Source organism: Oncorhynchus mykiss, chromosome 25 (assembly GCF_057628025.1).
Source record: "Oncorhynchus mykiss isolate SJ-2025 chromosome 25, ASM5762802v1, whole genome shotgun sequence".
In the NCBI taxonomy this organism is placed as follows: domain Eukaryota; kingdom Metazoa; phylum Chordata; class Actinopteri; order Salmoniformes; family Salmonidae; genus Oncorhynchus; species Oncorhynchus mykiss.
The window spans coordinates 35,984,244-36,000,409 of record NC_143046.1 but is presented as its reverse complement, the minus strand read 5'-3'; the positions used below and the strand labels follow the sequence as shown (position 1 = coordinate 36,000,409).

The 16,166-nt window shown below is 40.4% G+C and overlaps 1 protein-coding gene and 1 pseudogene across 2 annotated transcripts in view; one reads left to right on the top strand and one right to left on the bottom strand.

The window, feature by feature from the left end:
* The window catches only part of LOC110505098 (AP-1 complex-associated regulatory protein), a 107,840-nt gene that overhangs the window by 20,633 nt on the left and 71,041 nt on the right, over positions 1–16,166 (top strand). The gene's annotated exons all lie outside the window — the stretch shown is intronic.
* LOC110505099 (gamma-aminobutyric acid receptor subunit alpha-6-like) overlaps positions 3,625–16,166 on the bottom strand; it is a 35,443-nt pseudogene continuing 22,901 nt past the window's right edge. Inside the window, exons 8-9 of the transcript XR_016491681.1 lie at positions 14,748–15,004; positions 3,625–12,883 (exon numbers count right to left, since the gene is read on the bottom strand). The product of XR_016491681.1 is annotated as a gamma-aminobutyric acid receptor subunit alpha-6-like (transcript). The remainder of the gene's footprint in view (positions 12,884–14,747; positions 15,005–16,166) is intronic.

Sequence of the window (16,166 nt, the reverse complement as noted above, 5' to 3'; positions counted from 1 at the left end):
ACACTTATCAGCAACGGGAGTGGCTGAAATATCTGAATCCACTCATTTGAAGGGTGTCCACAAACCTTTGTATACATAGTATATATGGTATTGATGGAAAGAGAAAGACAGAGAGCTCAGGTGCGTGCACTGATTTGAAGCAATGATTTTCGAGTGATGCGTTTTAAAACTCTGCAGCTGCAAAAATATATATCTTTACAATAAAAAAAATATTTGACCCCCGAAAGTTAGATGGAGATGTGTAAATTAGAAGTGCATTCAGTCCTTATTTCACTGTAGCATATTATGCTGCAGCAATTGTTGGCCTACCTGTCACAAGACAAAGATTGACCATGATGAGATGTAACATGCATTGTGAACTGCACTACATGAAAACTATGTCTTTCCCCCAGCCTAAGCATTGATCATGTAGATAGAAGAGAGAAGGCCATAGATAGAGAAGTCAGATTTAGGAATTGCATATCATTTAACAGTTCCATTTAACATTCATATAAATAGTTTATTATAATTTACCGGTTTCTTGCAGTTAGTTATCCCAGGAAAAGGGAGGTTCCCGCTATTCAACCCTAATGTTGAACCCTTGTCTCTCTAGAATGAAAAGGTGACAAAAAGGTGAAATAATATGATGACACTTGACATACCTTGTTATTCTGGTGTCGTTCATGAATCTGTAAAACATTGATGCATTTCAAAATATTGCACATGATTACTGTGCTCTGACAGATGGCAACAATAACTCCGTCATGCTTCACACATACTTAGCTTTTCCCCTGTTACAAGTGTTGGTTATTGACTCTAAGTATGCACACTAGGAGGAATAATATCATTAATTAATAAATGTATTAATGAAATAGGTTACGCACCTACATGGATGGGTCTCGCTGAAATGATTATGTTTAAATTGTGAAACATGTCATGCCAATAATGGAGGTTTAGCTTAGAAACAACTGAATTAGGAGGCATATACAAAATAAAGAAAATGTATAACCTTTTCATTTCTAGATGCAATTAGGGAACATGGGCAACTGGAAATGGCACTCCCAAAAGTTCAGATTTAACCCCACTTTTATTTAGGGTAAACACACCAAACTGAAGAAAAAAAGACTAATAATTTCATGTTTCATAGTTTTTTCACTGTTTAATGTAATGAAGTTCATATTTAACCATTTAAAAAAAAAAAAAAAGTATTTTTAGCTCTTCTCTTATGTGGAGGACAGATGAATAAATCCTACGCACATGTATGTGATTTAAGATGCCAACCTTGTGACCTTGGCAATGTAATTCCCAGGAGTTAATCTCTCTGCATTTAGTTTTTAATTTACCTCAGGTTACAAAGGAAACAAACCAAATGGAATTCTACCGAGTCTCTTTTTTTTGCAGTTCGTTGTGTCCTATTCTCTTCAGTACATTTCTCTGAGAATAACATTAAACGAGACAAACATGAATATGCTCAAGGAGAAGAACATCAAGCAATGGAAGGGAATTCTTACTTTGGGAGATATTTTTTTTACTTTAACCAAAAGAAAGGAAATGCACAAAAGGTGCAAAACAAACGCTTAGCCTAAATAAGTATAGGCTGTAGGCCTACTTTAAAGTTGTACTTGAATAGTTTTTGAGGGGGTATCTGTACTTTACTATTCCCATTTTTGGCAACTTTTACTATTACTTCATTACGTTCTTAATGAAAATAATGTACTTTTTACTCCATACATTTCCCTGACACTCCAAAAGTATTTGAATGCTTAACAGGACAGGAAAATGGTCCAATTCCCCTAAGTATCAAGACAACATCGCTGGTCATCCCTACTGCCTCTGATCTGACGAACTTACTAAACACACATGCTTCATTTGTAAATTATGTCTTGGAGTGTTGGACTATCCATAAATAAATAAAAAAACAAGAAAATTGTGCCTTCTAGTTAGCTTAATATAAGGAATTTGACAAAATGTATAATTTTACTTTACTTTTTATACTTAAGTATATTTACAACCAAATACTTTGACTTTTACTCAAGTAGTATTTTACTGGGTGAATTTCACTTTTACTAGAGTCATTTTCTATTAAGTTATCTTTACCGTTGTGACAATTGGGTACTTTTTCCACCACTGAGTATAGATTAATGTGTGTACATTTGTATGTGAATGCATTTCTGAACTTGTTAGAGGTCCAAGCACCACAGGTCCAAGCACCACATTAGGAAAACTAAATATTATGTAAGAAAATGTAATACACCCACCCACAACTTTCATTATCACACCACACAAAGTCAGGACCGATCATCTTGAAAAGCGTAGGTTTGTGGGCAGTATAAAAAAGAATCCAACAAACAACCTTATAACACATGACTAAATCTATAAATATGCCCTAATCTAAATATCTCTGGGTTAATATTGTCTCTTTCAGTAAAAGGTTGGTAGCTTCGACGTTTACATTTGTATAGTTCTGTCCCCTTAGGTTAGGCTGCAAGACTCATTATCAATAGGCAAACTCTGACAAAATACACAAAAAAACAGTAAGACTTTATAGTCATTGCTGTCACAGTATTTTCAGTTTATTGTGTAATATCATAACATGGCAGCAGGGGGCATTACAGTAAACATATTTAAAGCAGGACAGACTAGTGTGTTGTCCTAAACGGTATACCTTTTATGGGCGTGAAGAGGATGTGAGTTGATTTTGGCAAAGGTAAGAAACATGGTAGGATTCCAATCATTTTGAATAAAGAAATATAACCCGATTATGAAAATGAGATTAGTTCAACTGTCTTTCCTTACTATAATCAAAGAAGCAAATGGCTACACGAACAGACAAAACTGTTGTGGGTAAAAGAGAGAAAAAACCCACACAGTACAGTACATGCATATATTATGTCACTACCAATACTGTACTCAGACACAATACTCTACTAATTGAGACATATCCTCCTTATTTCACTCCAGTTTGGGGTTGTTGTCGAGTTGCTCACACATCATTGACTGCTGTGACATGCAGATGCTAACCAGTGAGATGTGTCTGTGTACAATTGGGATAGCAGCAGCAGGACACAACAAGCATGAGTCACAGCCCTCAGCCCTTTGCCTAGCACTTGTCAGTGACATGCGCTCAGCCAACCGTCTATGAAGTAATGTTTCTTAATTATGCTTTAATTGCTTTGTGAAATTGCCGAGTCAAGCACCGACAAATTGTTTGTGTCATTTACAGCCAAGCTATTATTATTATTATTATTTTCACGCCGGGGCTGTCAATGCAGTTACTTTGCACTCTGCAGTTTGTAACACATTAGCCCTAAGGGTTAGGAAGTCCAAAAAAAGAGAGAGAACTGAACAAAATGGGAGGGTTGATGTTTGACCTGTGCTCGGGGTTTGAGGAGGATGACTGATGTCCTAATATGGATGTAAACATTTTTGTTATGCAAACAGATTCACCTATTTTTTGTTTGTTTTTTGTTTGTTAAAACCCATCACAATACAAGCCTTTTACCAGATAGGGGTGCTGAAGAAGACACATGGCTGGAACTTTGACTATATTGCCTAATGGCTGACCACATGACATATAGTAACGCAAAACCTGCTGAATTCTTTGGGAAGAGAAGATGGAGAAAACAGAACTACCAAATGCTGTAACATATGCACTGTTTATTTGGCTGATTGGTGATGTCACTTCCTCACCAAAATCTCATATACATACTTAAAAAAATGCCATCCCAATTCTTATTGTAATTATATTTCTCTCCTGGGCTTGGTTCTGGTCTCGGGAGGCAGTCCAAAGACAATTATGGATATCTGTGCACATAATTAATTGCACAATAAATCATTTTCAATCTCCAGTGTTTCTCAGAGACAAAGACTTCCATTGCTAAGTAATTTACCAAATATGAATATCTTCCAATGGCAGTAGATCGAGGAATAAGCTTCATCCCTAAAACAGAAAACAAAGACAAAGCTCTGTACAGGAGTCCAATATGACAGTAATCGTAAAACCATACAAAACGGGTGGAGGAAAGCTTACCGTGATCTCCAAGCTGAAATTATAGGTACCGCATAAGAACAAAAACCTCACAAGACTTTTGTGTATTATTGAACCAAAAATACGTATGATAAAAAGGACCTTTTGAAAGAGTTGTTTCTGATGAATATAGACAATGGACAGGGCGTTATGAAAACCAACGTATGACCCATAAATTGAACTATTGACCTTCAGGACCATGTCTCGGAGAACATCTTTAGTGGGCAAGAAAATAAAAAAACTCCAACAATTGGGCGTAACAGTGGTGGACAGTTTTTATGTCCAGGTTTGCAGTGTGTTAACACATTATTTCCTAGATCTGCTTCTTCTAAGCAGCCTCATTTAGATATTCAGGACATAAACAAAAAAAAAATTAGGAGAAAAAAAAAAACTGGGACGTTGATGTGTTTCCTCATTGGGCCTGGGCAATACCTCTATATCTCCCTCTGCTATGGTGACGCTAACCACACAGGGAGATGCTTAAGTATCAGATGTAACCAGTCAACCACATCCTCTGCAAGAGCACTCTGGCTATTTCCACTAGACTCACTACACTTCTCCTCTGTTCTGCCGCTCCCAAACAGCATCCAGGAGCTTCTTACGTAAGACCTAACTTTCATTAGCCGGCCGCCGTCTAGCCTAGGATTGTTTAAACAAGCAAGGCGACCCACTGATGACACCCACATCAATCCCTGGGCAAGGTGTGTTATTGAGACAGATAAATCAATGGGGACAGCTGGGAAATAGAACACACAGAAATGCATCAAAACACCATCTCACCTGCTGCTAACAAGGTCCTTAAAGAGTGTTGTTGTACGTGGATGTGTGTTTTGTTAAAGGGGGGGGGGGGGCTGAATCAATTTCACACGAGTGCATCGAGGAGACCTGAAGCTGAGGCAGACATCTTGATCTGTCCATCAGCCTCTGTTTTGAGCCCCACCTTCAGGAAATGGAAGAAATGCACTATTAGGTCAACAGTGACGGAGGGGCCAACGATGTGTGACCTATCTGGGTGATAATAGCCATTAGCATTGCAGGAAACCAAGCATCAGGATGATCACTGACCATGCCTCTGCAGGTGACATCACCTCAGCTGACAAGGTGAGAGGAGAGTTGCCATCGGGGAAAGATTAGACAGAAGTACACTTTCACCGTAAGAGGATGCTATGGACATGGCACATGTCATGGCACAGTGGACATGGCACAGTGTAAGAATTGACCATGTAGGCTTCTGTAACTTATCATTGGAAATCTGTCCAAAGTTGGCATAGAGACCCTATAAAGACCCTCGATACCTAACGACCAGAGAGAATTACATAGCACACTTTCCCACTTCCTCACCAAGTCCCTACCCACCGGGCACAAAGTGGTTGAACCAACGTTGTAAAAAATACAAAGTAAACTGTTTTTTTAAGGTGATATTTAAATGATTTGTCATCATGGAAACCAATTTTCAACATAGACAAACCTTGTACAAAATATGTTGAATTTGTACCTTTGAAACAATATCAGATCTTCAATGTTAAATTCACTATCAGGAAAAAAACAATAGGCTGGGCAGCACCTCCCATTTGGAGAATTGATCTATCCCTTTGGTCTCACATCTAGTGTTTAACCAAGCCCAGCTTCGATATGTCACTGACTACTACCAATGTGCTATGGTGAGAATGACAATTAATCTCTTAATAACTAAATACATTCTCTGTTGCTATAGAAGTCATTCCAAAGGGTAGGTTTAATAAGGATCCGCCCCTTTTGTTCCCAATTTTTGCCTAAAATGACATACCCAAATCTAACTGCCTGTAGCAAGGATATGCATATTCTTGGTACGACTTGAAAGGAAACACTTAAGTTTGTGGAAATGTGAAAGAAATGTAGGAGAACACAATAGATCTGGTAAAAGATAATACAAAGAATAAAACAATGTCATTTTGTATTTTTTTTTACCATCTTTGAAATGCAAGAGAAAGGCCATAATGTTTTATTCCAGCCCAGGTGCAATTTAGATTTTGGCCAATAGATGGCAGCAGTGTATGTGCAAAATGTTTTAGACTGATCTAATGAACCATTGCATTTCTGTTTAAAATGTAGTATCAAGACTGCCAAAATGTGCCTAATTTGTTTATTAACAACTTTTCTTATTCAAAATTGTGCACTCTCCTCAAACATTAGCATGGAATTATTTCACTGTAATAGTAACTAAATTGACAGTGCAGTTAGATTAACAAGAATTTAAGCTTTCTGCCAATATCAGATATGTCTATGTCCTGGGAAAAGTTCTTGTTACTTACAACCTCATTCTAATCGCATTAGCCTACGTTAGTTCAACCGTCCCGTGGAAGGGACACTGATCACAAAGCAAATTAAATGTAACCATACTTTATAAGTCATATCATCACTGATACTGTTCAGGTCTACAGTCGTTGCCAAAAGTTTTGAGATTGACACAAATATTAATTTCCACAAAGTTGGTTGCTTCAGTGTCTTTAGATATTTTTTGTCAGATGTTACTATGGAATACTGAAGTATAATTACAAGCATTTCATACGTGTCAAAGGCTTTTATTGACAATTACATGAAGTTGATACAAAGAGTCAATATTTGCGGTGTTGACCCTTCTTTTTCAAGACCTCTGTAATCCGCCCTAACATGCTGTCAATTAACTTCTGGGCCACATCCTGACTGATGGCAGTCCATTCTTGCATAATCAATGCTTGGAGTTTGTCAGAATTTGTGGGTTTTTGTTTGTCCACCCACCTCTTGAGGATTGACCACAAGTTCTCAATGGGATTAAGGTCTGGGGAGTTTCCTGGACATGGACCCAAAATGTCGATGTTTTGTTCCCCGAGCCACTTCGTTATCACTTTTGCCTTATGGCAAGGTGCTCCATCATGCTGGAAAAGGCATTGTTCATCACCCAACTGTTCCTGGATGGTTGGGAGAAGTTGCTCTCGGAGGATGTGTTGGTACCATTCTTCATTCATGGCTGTGTTCTTAGGAAAAATTGTGAGTGAGCCCACTCTCTTGGCTGAGAAGCAACCCCACAGATGAATGGTCTCAGGATGCTTTACAGTTGGCATGACACAGGACTGATGGTAGCGCTGACCTTGTCTTCTCCGGAAAAGCTTTTTTCTGGATGCCCCAGACAATCAGAAAGGGGATTCATCAGAGAAAATGACTTTACCCCAGAAGTCCAATCCCTGTACCTTTAGCAGAATATCAGTCTGTCCCTGGTGTTTTTCCTGGAGAGAAGTGGCTTCTTTGCTGCCCTTCTTGACACCAGGCCATCCTCCAAAAGTGTTCACCTCACTGTGCGTGCAGATGCACTCACACCTGCCTGCTGCCATTCCCGAGCAAGCTCTCTACTGGCGGTGCCCCGATCCCGCAGCTGAATAAACTTTAGGAGACGGTCCTGGTGCTTGCTGGACTTTCTTGGGCGCCCTGAAGCCTTCTTCACAACAATTTAACCGCTTTCCTTGATGTTCTTGGTGATTAGATAAATGGTTGATTTAGGTGCAATCTTACTGGCAGCAATATCCTTGCCTGTGAAGCCTTTTTGTGCAAAGCAATGATGACGGCACATATTTCCTTGCAGTTATGTAACCGCTATCGTCCTCTTCGTCTGAGGAGGAGTAAGGATCAGACCAAAGCGCAGCGTGGTAAGTGTCCATGATGATTTTAATTAAAGAAAGCACTGAACACTGAATCAAAACAATAAACGAATGCGTGAATTTACAAAACCAAAACAGTACCCTGTGTATCAAACACTCACACGGAAACAAACACCCACAAACCAAAAGTGAAACCCAGGCTACGTAAGTATGATTCTCAATCAGAGACAACTAACGACACCTGCCTCTGATTGAGAACCATACTAGCCCGAACACAAAAACCAACATAGAAAGACAAACAGACTGCCCACCCCAACTCACGCCCTGACCATACTAAAACAAATAATAAAATAACAGAACTATGGTCAGAACGTGACAAGTTAACCATGGTTGACAGAGGAAGAACAATGATTCCAAGCACCACCCTCCTTTTGAAGCTTCCAGTCTGTTATTTGAACTGGAGTGATCTCCAGCCTTGTCCTCGTCAACACTCACACTGTGTTAACGAGAGAATAACTGACATGATGTCAGCTGGTCCTTTTGTGGCAGGGCTGAAATGCAGTGGAAATGTTTTTTTGGGGGCGATTCAGTTCATTTGCATGGCAAATAGGGACTTTGCAATTTATTGCAATTCATCTGATCACTCTTCATAACATTCTGGAGTATATGCAAATTGCATATACATATAAATTGCAAAGTATCATACAAACTGAGGCAGCAGACTTCGTGAAAATGAATATTTGTGTCATTCTCAACTTTTGGCCACGCCTGTATATATCATGTGCGAAGTCCTCAACAGCTACTGTTTCAATTCAACCCAGGGTTCAACTAAAAATACATATAGGTCTAGGGTTTCAAGCTTTGGTTGATTTTAAAGATTTAAAGTTAACAATTAATATGTTGGATACATGTCTTCATCTCAACCAAAAATCTAAGCTAAGGAATAGTACTAAATCAAACTTTGTATAAAGTGCATTTACCTTTTGATTTTATTTAGTCCTATTCTTTGACTTGGATTTTTGGTTGAGATGGAGACGTGAATCCAACATATACAGTGAGGGGAAAAAAGTATTTGATCCCCTGCTGATTTTGTACTTTTGCCCACTGACAGAAATTATCAGTCTATCATTTTAATGGTAGGTTTATTTGAACAATGAGAGACAGAATAACAACAAAAAAATCCAGAAAAACGCATGTCAAAAATGTTATAAATTGATTTGCATTTTAATGAGGGAAATAATTATTTGACCCCCTCTCAATCAGAAAGATTTCTGGCTCCCAGGTGTCTTTTATACAGGCAACGAGCTGAGATTAGGAGCACACTCTTAAAGGGAGTGCTCCTAATCTCAGTTTGTTACCTGTATAAAAGACACCTGTCCACAGAAGCAATCAATCAATCAGATTCCAAACTCTCCACCATGGCCAAGACCAAAGAGCTCTCCAAGGATGTCAGGGACAAGATTGTAGACCTACACAAGGCTGGAATGGGCTACAAGACCATCGACAAGCAGCTTGGTGAGAAGGTGACAACAGCTGGTGCGATTATTCGCAAATGGAAGAAACACAAAATAACTGTCAATCTCCCTCGGCCTGGGGCTCCATGCAAGATCTCACCTTGTGGAGTTGCAATGATCATGAGAACGGTGAGGAATCAGCCCAGAACTACATGTGAGGATCTTGTCAATGATCTCAAGGCAGCTGGGACCATAGTCACCAAGAAAACAATTGGTAACACACTACTCCATGAAGGACTGAAATCCTGCAGCGCCTGCAATGTCCCACTGCTCAAGAAAGCACATATACAGTACATGCCCCTCTGAATTTTGCCAATGAACATCTGAATGATTCAGAGGACAATTGGGTGAAAGTGTTGTAGTCAGATGAGACCCAAATGGAGCTCTTTGGCATCAACTCAACTCGCCGTGTTTGGAAGAGGAGGAATGCTGCCTATGACCCCAAGAACACCATCCCCACTGTCAAACATGGAGGTGGAAACATTATTCTTTGGGGGTGTTTTTCTGCTAAGGGGACAGGACAACTTCACCGCATCAAAGGGACGATGGACGGGGCCATGTACCGTCAAATCTTGGGTGAGAACCTCCTTCCCTCAGCCAGGGCATTGAAAATGGGTCGTGAATGGGTATTCCAGCAATGACCCCAAAAACACGGCCAAGGCAACAAAGGAGTGGCTCAAGAAGAAGCACATTAAGGTCCTGGAGTGGCCTAGACAGTCTCCAGACCTTAATCCCATAGAAAGTCTGTGGAGGGAGCTGACGGTTCGAGTTGCCAAACGTCAGCCTCGAAACCTTAATGACTTGGAGAAGATCTGCAAAGAGGAGTGGGATAAAATAGCTCCTGAGATGTGTGCAAACCTGGTGGCCAACTACAAGAAATGTCTGACCTCTGGTATTGCCAACAAGGGTTTTGCCACCAAGTACTAAGTCATGTTTGCAGAGGGGTCAAATACTTATTTCCCTCATTAAAATGCAAATCAATTTCTAACATTTGACATGCGTTTTTCTGGATTTTTTTGTTGTTATTTTGTCTCTCATTGTTCAAATAAACCTACCATTAAAATTCTGACTTATCATTTCTTTGTCAGTGGGCAAACATACAAAATCAGCAGTGTATCAAATACTTTTCCCCTCACTGTAACAAATTATTCATTTTTAGATGAGCTGGATATTGAGTTGTGTTTGGTATTCAACGCAACCAAATATTAACATTTGAAGGAGATGTATTTTCTGCTTGGATAGTTGTCTGCCACTGACAGACTGGCTTTAATTCTAGTTTGTCTACAAATTAATCATTTATATACCTCCATCACAACCAAAATTTAAAGAATCGGATTAAGCCAGTGGCTCAGATGAAACTTTCCAATCATTGGATACAGAACATCTCCTTTCAATGTTGATATTTGGAGACACAAACACAATTCAACATGACTTTTGTAATACAGTAAATAGCATGAAGTTAAGGCTATCTTACAAACTAATGTAACAGTATTTATTTAACCTAATATGAGTCACACATCCATGGCCACATTGAGGTTACTGTTACTAAATGTCTTCTGTAATCATAGAAAGCGTGCATGTTCAAGACAGCATGCAAAGGTCGCTGGTCTGTGGAGATCTTCACAATTGCTATAATAATCTGCGCAGAATCTCAACCAGCATCACCTGCATCATGTACTTTTCATGTCATCTCAACTGCAACCCAGGTCATTCGGTTCTGCTATTAGATGAAGCACAGTGATAACACATGAAGTTCTTGTATAAATACAACATCTAACATTGTATTTCCATTTGAACTTTGTTCTGCTTTTTAAATGGCTGAAAGTGCACTAATAACACATTTAGATGACAACTAAACCAAAAATCCGACATTGTTTTTCCCATTGGAATTTGGTTGTGCTTTTAGATGATTTCAAAAGCATAGTGATAACACATTGGGAATTCAACAAACTCATGGCTTTCTTTTTGAGTGGGTGAATAAAGGTTGAAATCTTATTGATCAACGTCTCAACCAAATACTACCAACATTTCCATGTTGAAATGACGTCGTGCGCCCAGTGGGTAACCAACAGAACTTCTGGTGCGTGTCCCGATGGACTCATGGTAGTGCACGGCATTCTACATTTAATAGTAGGAATTTGGTTATGGGGAATGACTCTTCCTCTGCACACATGATGCACAATAACAATAACAGGTAGCGGACAAAACCGTATGAATCAGGCCCCACATTTGCTCACAAATAAACACTCCCGAACTCAGAGGAAACGTTCCCAAACCAAAGGGTTCCTACAATATGTTCCTTTGTAAATTAACACGAAGGAAGAATTTTGATTGAATACATTAGTACACAATGTTCCAGAAACTGACAATGTTAAAAAAAAAGCTCATCGTTCTAGAGTTGAACGTTCAAACAAAGCCTTCCTAGAATGTTTTTGGAGGGAACTAATGGGGCTTAGATGAACGTTACCCCCCTGGAAATGTTGTTTGTAGGGTACTGAGTGAAGTAAATAGGCCAGCACCTATGGTATTTGGTATCCTCATTCTATGCTATTTAACAAAGCTTGGTCGAGGTTTGCTGCACAGACTTGGGAGCGCAAATTAGACTTGAGTGGACAAAAGTGTATCTACTTTTGATACCAGAACAAATGACAACATACCCAGTCATTTACTTCTGGTCATCAGTAAGGGAGAAAGTACACCCAAAATCTTCTTGTTCATATGCCCGACACCTTGCGACTTGTGTGTCCAGCTCGTCTTCAGTGATATTGTCCTTATCCTTTGTCATTGGAGCAATGCCTGCCAAGACTAGAGGGACCTATTAGCTGTTTACGCTAAGATCAGGTGTTGTACTCACTAACATTAAAACAACTAACCAATCCATCAAACCGTTACAAACCGTTACTGTATTGCATATTGGATATAGCCATAGTTGTGATATTTGTTTGAATCAGACATTTTTAAAAATGGTTTTATGGTTTTGTTACCATGCTCATTCTCAGAAGACCTCTCTGAAATGAAACAAACAGATGTGCTGAGATTAGTATTCCTGGGTGTAATCTTTTGAGGCTCTTGTCCAGCATATTTGGTTTCCTTGTTAGTTGAAAAATGATTTAATCTCCCATGTCTCCAAAGCTCTTTTTCTCCTGTCATTTTACATTTTGTAGAAAAGGATTCCCAAAATGACCCCAAGAGGAGCTAGAAACTAGATTTGGCCTCTAAATTTGGCCTCCCATGGTATCTTTTGACAAGTAAACCACCCAGTACACCATGTTGAATGCGCCAAAGGACACCGGGAACAGGATGCGGGCATACTTGTCGATTTTACTGGTCCCGCCCATACTGGCGGTGGTCGGCTGGGAGCATGGCGACTGCTTGGGCTCATTTTTGCCCATCATCTGAATGTGCTCCAGTCTGGGTCCTAGAAGGTCCCGGAGCGAGGAGTCAGCTGTGGGCTGGCTCTGATTGGCTGGTGTTGTCATTGCTTTTTCAGTTGTGGGTGGAGCCAGGGGCGTGTTCATGGCAGACAGGGTCAAGGAGGAAGTGTTGGGTTGGCTGGCGGGGCCGGGGCTGGAGTGTGGTAGGATGATGGCGCCGCCAGGTGCCCCCTTAGATGAAGATGATTGGCCAGACTGGGGTTGTTTCCTGGTTACCCCTCTTGCCGCTGCTGTGCTGTTTGACTCGGCTTTCTGGCCATCTTGCTGGGACATATAGTTCATCCGTTTCCGCAGGTTACCATTGGTGTCAGAGTTATGCTGTGGAGAGGGAAAAATAACCATCAACCCAAAACTGCAGTGATGTGAATGAATTGTGCACATAGTTCACTCATGTGCAACAAGCAAGTCCCTTGAAGTGGAGCAATTTGAATTCAAATGTGACCATTTTTCCTTGATTCTTTGTGATAAGGTACAATATGACAATTGTACTGAGCTGAGAAATATCAACTATGCAGAGCTATACCATGTTAACCGTCAGGAACCACTGATTCTAAGCCTTTCCTATGTGCCTGAATATGACTGGCCTACTTTATACCGCCGACACTCTTTAGTCTGCATACATACTGCACTGCGTGGTAGAATAGCCCAGCTCCCAGATGTTATTTGTGTAGGTTTTCACTCATTTCACACAAGCTTATGTCACAAAGTACTGTTCCATGGGGCGGCATGGAAGTACAGTAAAACATCAAAAGAGCTTATCTCCTGAGAGCTAGCATAGGTTTCAGCCCCAGAAGAGGGAGGTGCTGCACTATAGCCTCACCGGTGATAATTCCCCTACCGGAATGTGCTAACTGGCTAAGCGTATTGCTTACTGTCTGAGAGATGTGAGGCGCAGTGCTGTGGACACTAGGCTAGGTTTGATATCACTATGGCTGGGAGGTAAAAGGTTTTAGATAAATCGGAGCCACATCAATACACACCGCGGGCCCTAATGCCGAGATGATTTGCCCACTGTTAGCCGTGCGGGGCTGGAGCCACAGCTCTGTAGGAACAGAGTTCTCTCCCTGCGCCAGGGCTTCTGAAACTTGTACAGATGTGCCCCAGCAGTGTTGCTGTGGCAACCTGCTAATCCATTGATGTGCAGTTGTCACTAAAACTGCATTCAGGTGCGATTACTCCGCATGAAGATTTGAGATCCACAGGGCACACTTTAAGCAGTCATCGGGCCATACAGGGGGAATGTATGGCCTTTTCCCGGTCAGTATCAGCCATCCATCAACAGTTGGACTGTGACATGAGATAGTTAGCATGTCATTTCCCCTTAACCGAAGGATTGTGTTCATACTACAGTAGAATGCAAATGCATGGAAGTAATGAATTCAATGTAAACATGTTTGATCAACCCCCACTACACGCGATTCTGTACAAATACCATTTCATGAGAACATGCTGTACGCAGTATGACGAGCAAAACCAAAAACTTTGTCAGAGCCGTTCATTTTTTGGTAATACCAAAATGGCTCTTGCAAACATGCTTGCATCACATTGTAAATGTAGGTAACAAATGAAAATGGGACGAATATTCTACAACACGGGTCTTCAAAACACATTTATCTTCAAGCTGAAGATTTTTTTTTTGAAATGATGAGAAAGCAAGCAAATGTAGGACGTTCAGAGCATATTTCGTTTTTATTTTTTAGATAACATTGCTAAGCCTCTGCGCTGGATTTACAAATGGCGTGCATTGATCTAAGCAGACCGTTGTGCAGCTGTACTCTAAATGGGACAAACTTAACATGTATTCATCATTTACTATTCCTATTTGGCCTTCAGGAAGTGAATGTTTCTAGCTCGTGATATCACGGAGAGAGTGGGAGAGAAGGGAGAGAAGGCTGGCAGAGAGGGGTACAAAGAGAAAGAGAGAGGTACAAAGAGAACAAGAGAGGCACAAAGGGAGAGAGCCAGGAAAAGAGACCCTCCAAACATAATAAATTATCAATGCTAAAGTAACCTTCAGTTTACTGCATTACTGTATTATATTTTACAGTATCCAATTTTGAGACTTGCAATGAATCTCCATTTGATGATCAGCATGCAAATTAACGAAGGGGAATGAACAAGTGCATACTTCAGTCTCTGAAGTGGAAAAGGGTATAGGGAATGAGGATAGGTCTTAACACACCTGCAGAACTTCCTCCATATCCTTCACTTTCACTGGGGTTGTTTGGGGCGCCGGCGGGCATTTTGGCGGCTTCCTTTTCAGTCTCTCCATCTCTGCATTGGTGAAGTAGTTGACGGCAGCAAACTCTATGAGAGCCGAGAAGACAAAGGCGAAGCACACGGCAATGAACCAGTCCATGGCGGTGGCGTAGGAGACTTTGGGGAGGGAGTGGCGTGCGCTGATGCTTAACGTGGTCATGGTCAGGACCGTGGTGATGCCTGAAAATTTGAAAAAGTTTGTAACCTTGGCTGTAAATTGTAACCAAAATAATAGTTATGTCAACACACTCAAATAATACATACAGTACTAAAAAAGTCGGTATAAGCCTAACCCTCCTATTATATAACCGTCCTATTATGTTAGCATTACTCAAACCATTCCTGGGGGACCCCCCCTGGCTGTTCATTGTATTTCATCTATTCCAGGGCTAGCACACCTGATTCAACTTCTCATATAATCATCAATCCCTTGGCTAATTGAATCAGGTGTGCTAGTTCAGGGATACAACTACATAGAAAAATCGATGAAAATAATTTGTGGAAATCTAACACACTAATCAATGAATGCCGGCCTCAATATTTAACATGAAAAACAGGAAACTGAACGTTTCTGACACTAGAATGACCTGTAAACATCTGGTCGATGACCTATTGACCTTTGCTTCCTGTGTTTTCCATCCTAATGAGGTTGCCCAAGCAACCACCTCACATAGCATACCTACTTTCCCTCACCTCCAATTCCTTTTAAGACAATAACCAAATTGTCTCCACTCTGAGGATTATACCTTTACAATAACTGGGGAGTTATAGTAAGCCTGCAGGTCACTTGGGATTATTAGCAAATAGCTGTAATGTGATTCAGAGAAAATCCCCTTTATGTTAGAGATACAGAAACATAACTTCATTCTCCATCTCCAAAACTCTGCCTACCTACAGAATGCATATGTAAGTGTATGAGGCAGAGGACTTCCAAAGGTACAGTAGATATTAGCTTTAATAAAAATGTGTCTTTCCTTGGATTAATTGGCAAGATCAGATGCACAATCGTTCCTGGTACAGATTAATGAGGTGTGACTGATGTAATCAGATGAGCTATAATCATCAAATTAAGGAGTAATAGCAATGACGGCTTCTGTTGGAGTACAGTCTTCATTCCTCATTGTGTGACACCTGGTTTAGATTAGAACGCATGGCTTTGGAGTTGCTTGGATTAGGACAAAATGGTTCTTGCTTACATTATATTGGGAGTAAAAAATAAGTTCTAGTCTACACTTGTTGTGTATTGATGTTCTTTAGGGCACCGGTAACGCCCCGCCTGCTTACGTACATTGGAATGCTTGGAATGTATTGTTCTGTGAAATGCATTAAACAATGCCCACGT